The 12,919-nt window shown below is 44.4% G+C and overlaps 1 protein-coding gene across 7 annotated transcripts in view; it reads right to left on the bottom strand.

Moving 5' to 3' along the window:
• The window catches only part of ZNF462 (zinc finger protein 462), a 90,429-nt gene extending 85,812 nt beyond the window's left edge, over nt 1-4,617 (bottom strand). For 5 of the 7 annotated variants that reach the window (XM_026098275.2, XM_064501738.1, XM_064501741.1 and 2 more), the window contains exon 1: nt 3,997-4,617. The gene's annotated coding sequence lies outside the window, so the exon portion shown is untranslated. Of the gene's footprint in view, nt 1-944; nt 1,091-2,570; nt 3,456-3,996 lie in introns of those variants that run through there. The other 2 variants (XM_026098265.2, XM_026098283.2) reach the window with 2 other exon arrangements.
• Nucleotides 4,618-12,919: the final 8,302 nt, after the last annotated feature.

The following is a 12,919-nucleotide window of genomic DNA, read 5'->3' as shown; positions in this document are numbered from 1 at the left end:
TTTTTCCACTTCTGCTTGCAGTTTCTCGACTTTCCATACCCAGCATCCAATTATGTACTCATATTCTTCACAGTCTGAGCGTACACAACATATTTTTTAGTTTTTCTCATATAACACAATAATTTTGAAAACTGATGGAAAGAAATTCAAAATGTGACCTTTTAAATGCTGTATTTCTCAACAATGCAATGCATTATGAACCTAATAAAACCATATGAGGAAATCAATTCATTGTTTAATCTAATGTTTTTAGACAGTGGTCTGTAGACTATTTCTAATTTTTTTTCTTGAGAAAAGTGATTAAGAAAAATACGTTTATATGCAAGCTATGAATATGGAGCTTCTGAAAGAGCTTGCACCATCAAAAACTTCTCGGTGCTCACAAATCAAAAGCAATTGAAATCCATTGTCTAAACACAGAAATTAGTGACTGATAACCAGAAACATGCTAGTCATCACTACCTCATGAATTAAGATCATCTTTCTAGAGTTCCTTTAAACCTGTTTTGGAGTGGAAGTTTTTGTTTGTTTGTTGTTGTTGTTTCTTAAATCGAAAAAGTCCCTTGCCTAATCTTTTAACAGCAAGGTGAACTTCAGTTTCAGTCTGTCTGGAAAGAACTACAGGAACTAACAGCATTAACAAGAATATTATTCTCTAAAGAGATTTCAGTCTCACAGTGCAGAATATCCCCATAGAAGTAGCACCACCCTCACTCCAGCTCAAACTGTTCCAATAATGTTTGGCTTTCTAGGGTGTCTGTCACCACAGGGGAGGTGCTCCTGCCCCCCTTAGAAAGATCCTCGGCTTAAATCTCGAACCCCTTCTTGGATTGTTCATTCCATGTTCAAGAGCAAGGTATCTGTAGGCCACATTACATTGCAAGCACCCTACTGACCATTCATTAACTAAGAGGAAATTCACAACTTGAAATACAGGCAGATACCTAAGAAGGATATATACATGATGAAGGGGATGGACGCTTAGGATCTGACCCAAATCAGCGAAGTTCAGTAGGGAGCTTTTCATTTTCTTTTGTGGGTTCTGATTGAGACCTGTATTGAGGTTGCAAACTGCACCAGTGAATACCACCTCAGGGAAAAAAAAAAAACAGTTAAATTTCCTCTTTACTTCATCCAAATGTAACATTAAACATATCCGAAATAGCACTTTCCATGGCCCACCTCAGAAAGTGTTTCATTTCAGAAAGATGGAAGGTACCCACATTATCTCAGTGATCTGGGTGACCTATCAGCAACCAGAACTTAGGAAATGCACAGTTGGTAATGCAACATGCTTTCCAAGTATGCTACATTATATACAATTTCTTCTTAGCAAAAATAAAAGAAAGGCATTGATTTTAACCTTGCAGCATCTGGATACCAACTTCATCACTAGTCACTACAATCTTCAAATCCTTCTATTCTTGGTACACATGCGGGAGTGTATCAATTCTCCCATCCTATCACTTACACCTCCCATATGTAAAACATTCCTTCTTAAGCTCCTCAGAGTGGTCTATGTTTGAAAATTACTGATACCTTCCCATGGAGCTGTGCCTTCAAACTCCCTAGGACTGCACTCTGTACCCTTATGCATTTCAGCATGTAGTTTGAATTTTTTGAGGAACTGCATCTACTATGCAACTGATGTGCAAATTGAGGTTGGTGAAAAAAGAGTGAGGCCTGGTTTGAGACTACTCAAAATGATTACAGATGAAAAAGTGGGTTAAAAAAAATAAAACAAATTCCTTTTCAACTTCTATCTTACTTTAAAGATCTTAGGTTTCCATAATGACATTAAAATCCTAACAAGAATGTTGCCAGAAGTTTTCAGAAAAAAGATATTTTAGGACACCAAAAAAGATAACTATGAAAACTGTTTAGCTTTTTCCAGGAGAAATTGTGTGTTTTATGGTGCTCTGAGGAACCTGCTAAAAGCTTCACAGTATCATTTTCATGCAACCTAGGGAGTGAGGAAAAATATTTCATCTTAATTTAAAATACATCCAAAAGAAGAAATGCTCTTGAAAATCAGAAGTTAAAAATCCCAAAAATCAGGCATCACCATCATCACTTTAAAAAAATAACATTTCATGATGTTCTGTGGAAGAACCTGAGCAGCCTCAAGCTGTGGGCACTTACCTCCAAATGTTTTCAAAAATCTATAAATATATACATATATACACTATTTCTTTGGCCAACCGATCAACCTCCTAAATTCTGTGGTCTTTAACCAAAGAAAAATCTCTAGAAAGGTGACCTCCACATGAAAGCATAAGAGCAAAAAAGCCTGAGGATGTGTTTCTCTGTGTGAAGGAGAATCTGAGCAATTTCCTCCAATCCTCATTTCCTGATAGCATGAAGTCAGAGAGAAGACCCATCACAATGTTGTACATTGAAAAAGCTGAAGAAACCCTAGGGGAAAAAATCATGATTAAGCCAGCTACTGCCAGCAAAGCTTCAAAACATGGAGAGACATCCACGATGTTAGGAGCACTTCCCATCTCAGCTTTGTCTACTCTCTCTCTCCTCCATTTTCTGGTGGAGCTAGAGAACATGACATGGCTTACCTGACTCAGATCACAGCTCTCTGCCAAACTAGTCACTTCCTCTTAGACATGCAAGCAGCTTCATGAGACAAACAGACCCCCACAGACACACACACAAAAGCAGCAGCAGAAAGCACTCAAACTTGAAGGTCTTTCTCCTTCCAAACACCAGAAAAACGAATGAAACTTTTCCTTTTTCTCCCCAAAGGAGGGAGGTGAGGGGGGGAGAAATCCTATCAGATCACAACTACATGAAGCTCCAGGAGGATCTCTCTGTGTAGAAGATAGAAACTACGATGCTAAGAGGAGCGGAGGGGGGAAGGAGAAGGTTTCTCCAGAAGACATAAAGAGCCTGTGGACTGTGTGTGTGCATGTGTGCGAGAGCGAGGAGAAGCTTTGTGTTGTGGAGCCTGGACTGGAACCAAAGCAGACAGCTTGCAAATGGAGGACAGGGAGATAAAGAAAGGGAAAGAGGGGGAGAGATAGGGAGAAAGCTGCTCCGGGTGGTGGAGAAAGGGACAGGGGAGGAAGCTCCTTCTCCCTCGCCTGGTTTAAAGGTAGGGACATCGGGGAACTGAGCAAGAAGAACTGGGCTCCTTCCCCTTCCTTTCTTCCCTCCTCGCTCTCTTTCTCTCAGAGGAGAGCAGAAGCGTGTGTAATGGCTCCTGCTCTCCAGCTGAACGCTGTCCTCCTCCAAGCAACCTCCTGCGGGCACCACCAGCCCCCCAGCCCCGAAGCCGCCGGGGACCCCCGCATCCCAACTCCAGGAGAGCCGCGGAGGGGGCACCACCGCCGGCTGAGGGACCAGCCTCGCCAGCGGCGAGGAGGACGGCAGCCAGAGGGGACAGAGGAGCAGAGCAAGAGCGAGAGAGGAAGAAAGAAAAGAAAGAAGGAAAGGAAGGAAGAAAGAGGTCACCCGATTGCCTGGGTCGTGCCAGCACGGAGCTTTTCTCTCCTCCGTGTCTCTCCCGTCTCTGATCCAAGTCCACACGCACAGCACCATCCAGACCTCGCACACACACACACATCCACACGGGCACCCCCCACCCCGAAAGCTCGGCTGATATCTCACTTATCTCCCCATATCCCCCCCCCCTTTAATGCAACAACAAAAAATTAATTAACCGCCTTCCTCCTCCTCCCACCACCACCACCACCACCACCACCAGCACCTCCTCCTCTTCTCCTCCTCCATGCAAGAGACTTCTCTCTCAAACAAAACACCCCGCTCTCGCTCCCTCTCTTCTCTCCTTTTTTTTTTTCTTCCTTTCTTTCTTCCTCCTTCCTCCCTTGGCCGAATGAATGGATTTCAGAGGAAGGTGGTGGAAAGAAAGAAAGACAGAAAAGACCAAAAAATATATAGATATAGATATATATGTACATATACACATGAGAGATGATCTCTCCAATGCCAAACCGGAGATGGGTTTTAATTGCAAGAACTTACAGGAGCGTCCCGGCACTGCTGCTCTGGCTGCTGCCTCCTCTCCTCTTCCTCTCTGCCTAGCTCTTCTTCTTGTTATTGTTGTGGAAGTTGTTTTGTGAGTCTCATGTGCTCCTTGCCAGGTCTCAGCAATGGAGGATCGCCATCTTTCCCTGCTTTTCCCCCCCTCTCTCTCTCTCCCTCTCTCTCTCCTTCACTGGTTTGCTGCAGCTGCAGATGACCTGAGATATCCGTCTCTCTCTCTCTCTCTCACTCACCCTCTGTGTCTCTCTCTGAATAATGAGCAACCAGAGGGAGAGAGAGAAAGAAGACAATCTCCTCTCCTACCACACAAAACGCAAGAGCACCAGGGGGTGCAAGAATCCTTTCTAACAACAACAACAACGTGTAGGGGAAGAGGAGGAAAAAGAGAAAGAAAAGAGAAGAAAAGAGAGGAGGAAAAGGCAAGAAGAAAGAGAGGGAGGGAGGTGGAAGAGGAGGGGGGAAAGCAAGCAAACAAGAGAGAGATCCAGGAGGCAGACAGATGGAGGAGAAGATGGTAGTGATAGAGGAGGAGGTGTTGAAGATGAAGGAGATTAAGAGGAGGAAGGTGGTAACAAAAAGTTAAGGTTTGGGACACTGAATCACTCACAGGCCAGGGAGGAGGAGAAGGAGGGGGGAAAGATCTGAAGAGCTTCCCCTTCCAAGCTGTTGCCTTCACAAAGCTTCCTGCACAGGAGCGCTCAGCAGCTCCTGCGTTGCTGGGGGAGCCGCTCGGATGGAGCTCTCTGCTGGGTCATAGCTCTCTTCCAGCCATGGCAAAAACCGGTTTCTGCAGGCAGATCTGCCCCTGAGGTGATCCCTCAGACACATCCATCTAGAGGCTAATCTTCCCTGAGCAGGGTAAAGAACATAAATGGAGCTGGAGGTTGCAAAGTATAAAACCAGATCTACCACGTGGTTGGTTTTTAATCCCCCTTCCAGCTCTCATTTGATGTGGAGAAAGGAGACTCGAATTGTCCATTTCTGGCACGTATTTTGAAGTCTTCTCCCGGAAATAAAGACACTGTCATCTCCAGGTTTTTTATTTCTCACAAGCATTTAGGAGAAAAGAGAGCTTGTAGTAATGAGCACCAAAATTGCTTCCTAGCTTGGTGAAACGTTTTTTAGCTGCAAAATAAAATAAATAATCCTACTTAAAATAACTTTTATGCCTTCCAACCCTAAGTTGTCTGCTCTTTTGTGGCTGATTATTTAAAACCGTGGAAAGAAACGATCAAGGCTCACAAAGAAAGGTGTTGTGGTGATGATGGCAAGAAAGCAAAGACAAAGCTGCTGTAGCCTGCATTTTTATTTAGTCTCGTTTCTATTAATCATTGTGCTAAGCTATCTCTCTCGCCCCCCCCACACCCCCCACCCTTCCATTTCTTCCCAAAACACCAAGTCAGACACTTTCTAGGTTTCTGTCTAACATCGGAGAGTGGGGGGAGGGGGGCTATCGGGGCGGGGGGATTAGGGGTTGTGTGCAGACTCAGAAAATCAATGCATGGGAGTGAGGCTAAATCAATCTGAACACAAGGGCATGACTGGTATTGGAACATCGCTGGGATTTCTCGAGCCCTCAAGCACTGCAATTTGCATGGGTGGAAGAGAGACTAGAACCACAAAGCTCCGGTCCGGGTGAAGGGGGAGATCCCTCCCCTGCTCTGAGGAAGTTTTATCTGAGTGGTGAAGCTGAGATGATCTTCTTAAAGCAGTCCAGATTTTACTGGCTGTGGGAGAGGTCAGGCATGTTAGAACTTCATTGTCTGAACTCTCCCAGCTCAGCTGAAGACCAAATGCAGAAACACCGATGACAGCAATAAAATAAAATAACAAAAATCGGTTGCCCAGGTACTAGTCAAATATTAAACCCATGTACTCTCCGATCTTCCCATCCCCAAGACTGCTGTGAGTACAAAGCACACAGGCAAGATCTCTCCCATTAAATCTTTTCTTTCTTTGAGCCGTGCAAGTTAATCACTAAACAGGAGAAAGATCTTCTCCCTCCTCCTCTCTCCGCTCCACTCCCCCCCCCCCCCCAAACAAGTGCTGTGAGAAATAGGAGAATGAATAATTTCTGGGCAGAAGGAGCACTGTTGGATTTAGAGAATCCTTCTTAAGGAAAAGGGGAAAAACATCAGAACTGGGGATTCCTACTAAGACTACTGGTTTCATGCAGACAAATGAAGCGGACACCTCCTAAGAAGCTGATAAAAGAACATTAAGGAAAAGGGAGGGACTGTCTTTACGGCTGCCAGAATGTGCATGTGTTCTGCCTGCAATTTTCTATAAATCATCCTCTTCGCAGGAAGAGAGAGCCTGGGCTTTGCAATCTTTGACGTACCATCAACGCCGAGGCAGATAATTTACCTCTTTGTCTCTCAGAAATTACATTTTAAATTAAAGAAAGAAAGAAAGAAAGAAAGAAAGGAAATAGAACAACCCCACAACCACAAACCCCAAAACACCTGACTTCTGACAAGCCACCCTCGAGGGAAACAACAATCCCATTTCAAAATGAAGGTTCTCGGGAGGACTGGGCATCAAGCCTGGAGACAATATATGTGTGTATATATATATATATATATAAAAATATATATGTGCGCATATATACGTATGCCCCGTCGTGGAGGTGGTCTGGAGATCGTTCCCCGCCCTCTCCCCCTCCCGGGGAGGGGGGTCGCTGCTGCCGCCCGCCCCGAGCGGGACCCCTGCCCGCCGGGCACCCCCGCCCGGGGGGCCGCCGGGGCGGAGCGGAGCGCAGGGGCCGGGGGGCCCTGCCCAGCGGCCGCGCAGCCGAGCGGAGCCCCCCTGCGCGCAGCGGCCGGCGGATCGGGGGGCGGCCGGCAGCGGCGGCGCCGGACGGCAGCGCCGGGAGGCAGGTTTCTGCCCCCCGGGCAGGTTAATCCGTAACTTCCTCCCGGGGAGTTTCTTCCATCCCTGCGCGGCCCCGGGCGCCGGCGAGCTGCCCGCGGGCACCCGCGCACACCGGCCGGTCCCCGCGGCTCTGCTCCGCGCTGCGCGGCGCGGCGCGGCGGCCCCGCGGGGGGGCCCGGGGCAGCCGCCGTGCCCGGCGGGAGAGAGGTTTAACCGCGCCGGCGCCCCCCGGGCCTCATTAGCCTCGCGAGTTAACAGTCCATTAAGGGGGATGGAGGCAGTTGGCACCTCCGCCGGTGCCGGCACCTGGCTCCGCGGGGGCGCCCCGGGACGCCGGGCTGCGCGCAGGGCGCTGCTGCCTCCGCGGCCCCGCGAGGGCAGGGGCAGAGCGGCGACGGAGCGCCTGGGGGGTGGTGTCGCAGCGGGGGCGGCGGGGGGGCTTCGGCCTCTGTCCGTCTCCCCCTCGCCGCAGGGCTGGCCGAGGCCACTGGAAAAAAATGGGTTCTGGGTGAAAAAACAAAAAATATCCGTCCCCCTCCAGTGTGGAGCGGAGAGGTGATGTCCCCTCATGTGGGGAAGAAGGGAGGGGTTGGGGTTGGGGTTGGGGTTGGGGAGGGAAGGGGCTGCAGCCCCTGGGTCAGGACGTCTCTGCCCTGACCCTGGAAATCTGAGCAACCCAGGAGGGAAACCTCCGCGGGCTCAGGCGCTTCATGCCCAGGCCGGGTCTCGGCCGGCGCACAGTGATTTAGGTGTGCGCTGCTCTGCCTGGCACCCCGGTCCTGCTCCCGGAGCCCCTGGCAGCCCCTGGGAGCTGCGTCGAGCCCCATGGCAGGGAAGGCCAAAAGCGGAGAGAGAGGGGTGAGCAGACAGCAGGAAGCTCAAGATGGTGCTATTCTGCCTTCCCATTTTTCTCAGCCAGCCCCATTTCCCTGTGGGCTCTAGCTAGCTCCTCAGGATGAGAAGCTCAGGTACATTTAGCCTGGGCAGCGAGCACAGTCTCAGAGAGCAGGAGACTTTAGGAAAGCAACGTGGGAAATAACACGACAAAAATACACTCCTTTGTACATAACCAACAGTGGAACACTGTTCTTAATGTCCCATCACAGAACTGAAAGTGGCTTTTTTTGTCCTCAGATATGGAAGAGTTTCTTCCTTTTCCTGCAATGAGCTTGAGTGAACTTCTTATTTATTCTCCACTTCTTCATGGGTATTTTATCCTACCAGACTGAGGCTGCTCAGCCTTGTTTATGCAAGAGGCAAGCCGTGTATCAGCTCACTGGAGAACTGAACATCACTATCTCTCTAGAATATTATGTTCTGCAGCTATTGAGAGAATTTCACTCTCCTATCTAAGAAGATTAGAAATGTGCTGTTCTGACCTTTACCCTGGCAACTCACTTATTTCTTTAACCTCCAAGGGTTTCCTTAGTGTGAAGGACTTTGAGAAGAAACTGGTTGGCTGGAAGCAGAGAAATCCTACACAGATCTGTGAAAGACAAATACATCTACTCAGCAAATTTTCTTTTAGCAAACCGTCTTTTAGAGGACAGTGCATTCAAGAAGGTATACTTGTAAATAATCCAGACCCCTAGACCCAACCCTTAAGAACCCTTCTATTAAAACTTTTTACCTGCTAATAAAATTTAAAATCTTTCATTTCTGGCAGAGCTCAGACAGAAATCTCTGAAAGCAATCTTTTTCAAATATAAAATCACTTTATTATCTTCAAGGGCACCCCGGAATATAGTACACATGTTGTAGACCCATAGATAGATATGGTTCTAGGTTGCTGAGAATGGTTAAGAAAAGTACATTGGTAAGTACCCATTGGGTATTTGAAGACACTTTATTACCTGATAAATTTATAGGCCACAACTGTTAGGAACATTGTTTTTGCTCCTTTGAGAAAACTGAATCTTCAGTTGTCAGATGTTTGGGTAAATTCATGGTTATATTTTAGGTCTACTTCCAAGCTTCTTCGGAAACTCTTTACCAGGACTGGGATCCAAGAAGTCACTTTACAAAGAGGAGAGTCCTGCTTCAAAGCCTTTTAATTTAGGGGTGAGTCAGGAGTAATAGGTACAGTAAACTTTAGGGTGGATTTGGTGAGTACCACAGGTCATCACTTCTCCAACCTCAGAACATGTCTGAAAGTCCAGGCTGCAGAAACCTTGCGTTTAGAGCTCAGTCAAACTCCAAGTAGAGTTAATGAAGAAATTCCTTCAGTGTTAAAATTAACTGGGTTGGAACCAAGCAGAGCACATCCATAGTAACTGAAACATGACTCACAAATGGCCCAAGATCCTTACTAAGTAATTCATCAGACTGTGTCCTCTTTTAAATGATCATCTTGATTTAATAAAAAAATAAAATGCAATCAGTTGAAAGGGTGTTTTAGCCATCATCAGAAGACAGGCGATGAACTGATTTGGGGGATATCCATAATTACTATTGCAAGGGTTTGCTAAGCAATGAAAGGCACATCCTGACTGCACTTCTTACTATTTAAAAAACAGTGACCATGAAGCTTAATTTAACTCACTTTGCACTTTTGAAATCTTTAGATGCAAAACATTCTTTACTACAAGTGCAAATTAAGTTTTATGAAATTCAGTCCTTCCCAACACACAGCTGGATTTCATTTAACTTCTGCATGGTTTTAGATGGAGTCAATGAGATTGAAACTGCGGTCACTTTACATCTGACCTTCTGGATCATGACAACTGCTTGCTGATTAGTGTAGCAACATTATGTCTGAACATTATATTATACTTGCTAGTATGAAGAGTTCAAGAGAGAAACAGTTTGATTCTGTCTTTAGAAAAGATAGACACTGAGTGCTTTATGGAATGGTTTTGAATTTGTTGGTGAGATATAAATGGTTTGTGGCTATATTTGCTAGACATTTCTTAATCCCTGCCACACTCTATACTTTACTGTTTGCAATTCAATACAATGCTATTCATACTTGCATACCCTTGAAAAACACAATTTTCCCCCTTTTTTAAGATCTGGATGCAACACTTGCATCTCTCTCTTTTTCTCCAGCCCTCCAGTACTTTGGAAACTTAAGCTCTCAAATGACTGTCAAATCATTTTTATTCTATATGTCCTATTCTACTTATATAATGTACAGCCTCTGATAGGTTTGAGTTCTACTTTCTAGCCAGTATGTCTGATATTTATTTTTTCTAGACCTACTATAAAATTGAACAAGGACATCTCTGGCTTTGTAGAGAAGTGCCCGGTGCTGCTGAATAATCTGTCTAGTGTATGCAGTTTTATGATATTTTTATTGATACATTTCAAATTTAGCCCAAGTTTCATTTTTTGAAGCAAACTCCAATAGGTGTTTTCATATCCCATGGAAGTGTTTCAGGCATAGTTGATTTCCTATCTTGCATGTCTTTGAAGGTATAGAAAGGAAACAATGCGTTTTTTTCTCCTACTTCTGAACTACTTCAACTTGCAATTTATTTTCTAATGAAGTTGTTTCTTCCTCAGCTTTTGCTGTAGTCCTCAGTTGTACATGTGTGTCAACTCCAATTCATTTTCTCTGTGAGCACAGGGACACACACATCAGAAAGTTGCACACTCTCAAAGTGCATGCCAAAACTCTACCTTATTTTTCTAATAATTTCGTTTGCTGGGGGCACGCCTTTCCTGCCTGAGAGCTTGTTGCTGTTACTGTCAATCTGGAGATGTTTCTGTAAATACTTAGGACTGTACTCTCTCATGTTCTTAAGCTTGTGACCAATACAAAATGAAGGTCTTCCTCATCCATCTGCTGTCCATTTATCTCTATTAAAGATTGGATTTGTTCTACTCCCATGTATTTATGGCACATTTTTTTTCCATTCCACATCTTCACATGATCATCCTCAACTGATGTAATTTGGCCGGCTTCATTGACTCCAATGGATATACCGCTAATTTAAACCATCCGACGGGCTCATTCTTGCATCTAGCTCGGTTAATAATCTTTATCAATGACTTTCAGTAGTTTAAATTTTTCCCCTTGTACTTGTAGGTGCTTATGTATTGAAATTACGTGTCATTCTCTATTGACATTTTCTACAGACTATTTTTAAAATTCAAGTTTCTTTTCTTCTACCCTCTCTGCTCTTTTCAGACTTACCAAGTGTCCTTATGCCCACCTTGTCTTCCTACCTTTTAAAATATAGTATTTTATTGAGTTTCTCTGTGCATTAATTTATTTCCATCTGCTAAATTTCAAAGGTGCCTTTCTTCTTCTATAATATGCCATCTAGACTAGTACTTTGCCATTTGTGAAATAGACAGTAGGCTTCCAGCTTTTGTCTTTAACTAGCTCTTGTGTCCTCTAGAAGTGAACTAAAGAGACACCATTTTTAATGTAAGATTCATATTTACACTGTTGCCCATGAAATATTGGTCAAGTCAAGAGGTGGGCGGTTACACACCCACAAAAATAACTGCATATGTAAAAGAAGACAGGTGCTATAGTGTAGACTTCAAAATATATTTCATAACCTGTAGCATTCTAACCTGTGGCTTGAGCCTGCTCATAGTGAAATTTCTGCATTAAAGTTTGGAAATGGTTTGGTGTGTTTTGCTTCCTTTTCAGCAGCACCATTTCAGTATCAGAATTTTCAGGCTCCTGAAACCCACTCTACATCTCTGGTTTCAAAGGGACTGGGTAGATCTTGTTAACAGGGGGAAGGAAGGACAAAAGAAAAAAGTAAAGAAGAGCACAAAAGGAAGTCCATAAATAGTATTAGTACACTTGGAAAAAATCCTCACCTATAATTACAAAAACATTTCAGCAACCCATTCTGCCTTCAGAAAGGTAACAATTATTTATACATATCAGTCTCTATGTAAATGCCACCTGTCCATTCAATGTATTAATATTTGAATTAATTTCAAAAGAAGATGGCAGAAAAAACATCGTTTCCTCAGTAATGAACTAATTTATCTGAAAATCTGACAACTGCAAGTGGGTGGTACTCTTTTCCGTGTAGTCTTACAAAAAATACTGCTGCAATCAAGCTGATAGTAACTATTCTAATAGTAAAGCATGCCGAGCATCAAAACTTGACATGGAATGTAATGAGAAGTGATATGATTGAACAGAAATTTAGCAGATATGTTAGTTCCATGACATTTTGCTTCAGATCTTTAAATCTTTCTACACACACACACAGACACCTTTAATGAGAGAGATAATTTCTTGGAGAAAGTGTACCTTAAGGAAGGACTTGGAAGAGAAAAGAAAGGAAATATGGCCAGTAAAGGGAAAAATGCTTTGATTTTAAATAGCCAAATGGAAGATGCTGTTATGAGATATGTACAGTGCCTAGTTCAACAGAATCCAGTTCCATTTAGTCTGGTCCTTCTGATAATACACTGCAAGCAATTAGGGAGAAGGAGTTCAGCCCTGTCTGGTCCTTAAAAATAAGTGGGGTGGCAGGGGGAGGGAAGCAGGAAGCATTCAAGTGCCAAAGAAAAGCAGCGTACTGTTTAAAGGACTAAGACAGAAAGAAAGAAAAGAAAGCAAGCTTCAGATTTTATATGGGTGCAAGTACTAACCAGAGAAGGGGATTTAGGAGAGCACTGAGATGTAGCTGTAATGGCAGACTGATATTTGGCAGTAGTATGTGGGACAGATCGAAGGGGACGTAGCAGGTATCAGGAAATCCTGTGGAACACTGATTGTAGCAAAAGTAATCATGCCGGAGGTTTACAGAACAGGCAAAGAGAAATTAACAGCTTCGGGGAAAACAGTCAAGATTCATGCTTTGGATAAATATAAAGGGGAAAAAATCTGAGGTCAACAGCAAGATTGCAGCTCTTTAGAAAGAAAAGTGCATGGATTATCTATGAAGGGGTCATAATCAGATCTGTGCTGGAGACAGTTAGATCCAGGTCAGTGGCATTGGCATTAAAAATTGCTCCTTGGTACCAGGCTGGCTTATCATTGCTGTTGCTGCTTGTCTGTGCTGTTCTCTGGTGGTAATTTTTCTTGCAGGTGCTGTTGCCTGTGCAA

The sequence above is a fragment of the Dromaius novaehollandiae genome, chromosome Z, assembly GCF_036370855.1.
Source record: "Dromaius novaehollandiae isolate bDroNov1 chromosome Z, bDroNov1.hap1, whole genome shotgun sequence".
NCBI classification, from domain to species: domain Eukaryota; kingdom Metazoa; phylum Chordata; class Aves; order Casuariiformes; family Dromaiidae; genus Dromaius; species Dromaius novaehollandiae.
The sequence above is the reverse complement of the archived record's forward strand: the minus strand, read 5'-3'. Positions and strand labels throughout refer to the sequence as shown.